This window comes from Aplysia californica, unplaced genomic scaffold (genome assembly GCF_000002075.1).
Source record: "Aplysia californica isolate F4 #8 unplaced genomic scaffold, AplCal3.0 scaffold00232, whole genome shotgun sequence".
Taxonomy (NCBI): domain Eukaryota; kingdom Metazoa; phylum Mollusca; class Gastropoda; order Aplysiida; family Aplysiidae; genus Aplysia; species Aplysia californica.
Window position 1 is genome coordinate 779,602 of NW_004797502.1, and position 1,249 is coordinate 780,850.

Sequence of the window (1,249 nt, forward strand, 5' to 3'; positions counted from 1 at the left end):
ACACTGTAACTTACAGGTTATTAAATTCTTCTTCTTCTTCTTCTTCTTCTTCTCTCTCTCTCTCTCTCTCTCTCTCTCTCCTCCTCTCTCTTCTCTCTCTCTCTCTCTCTCTCTCTCTCTCTCTCTCTCTCTCTCTCTCTCTCTCTCTCTCTCTCTCTCTCTCTTGACAAGGAGGCTAAATTTACACCTCCAAATTTTGCGTCCATCTCCGAAAGAACCGAGCTATTAATCACACTGCAACATTCGAGTAAAGTGCCTTTCCCATGGACACGACGTCTGAGGGGGGAATGGGGATGAAGATATATGTGACTATAACGATTATGATGGATGTAATCACGATAATCTAATCAAAACAGTTCGTCCATCATAAACTGATGATGATGTTTAAGTTTAACATCCAATGAGGAAGAGAAGCTACTCCTTAAATAAGTTCGGTGCGTATCTGCTTAATCGTTATAATAGTAATAGTGCCTTAAAACTGGTTGAATTTTTTTTTTAAATTGGGGGGTCAGAAGAATTTTCCGCAAGCATGTCACGTGTGGTCTTTTGGGCCTATGTAAATATCAGGATTTGACTGTCTTGGTTTTCTTGCTTGTTTTGTCACATCATCTGCCTTAGAAACTCTGTTTTTCTCGACGAAAGCCTATTGCCACTTCATGTCATGACTTAATTATAGGCCTACAACACTGATCGATCAAGACAGATGGTTTTCCCCACATCCACGTCAACGGAGCTATTTTTCAGATAAGTCTTTTGGTTATAGTGTCTTGATTATCTTATATATATATCTCTCTTTAAAAAACAATTTTGGGGTTGTTGTATTTTGTTTGTTGGTTGGTTGTTGTTGTTGTTCTAGGGGGGAGGGGGGGGGCACTCAATGCTCCGACTTCTACGTACCAGTTCTGAGAAGAAGTTTCTGGGATCGCTGTGTGTTTGGCATCCGGACCAAGTGTCCCGCCCACATAAGTTGTTAAATATGTGTCTGTGCTATTGACTACATTTTGCTTACGTTTATGGGCATAGACAGAAGGCGAAAAGCAAAGAATCAATTACAAGACGTTATGCCCTCCAACGTTTGTTAGAAAATGATCCGAGATCAATGCCAGAGATCGATCGAGGCTTTTATTGGGCTGGTTCAACTCACGGTGTTTCTCACTTTGGGCTGCGAAAATTATGATCGAAAACAAGATTGCAATGGAGAATGGTTTTTTTGTTTTTCATTCCCCACAACCACCGGCCATTTCTGCAC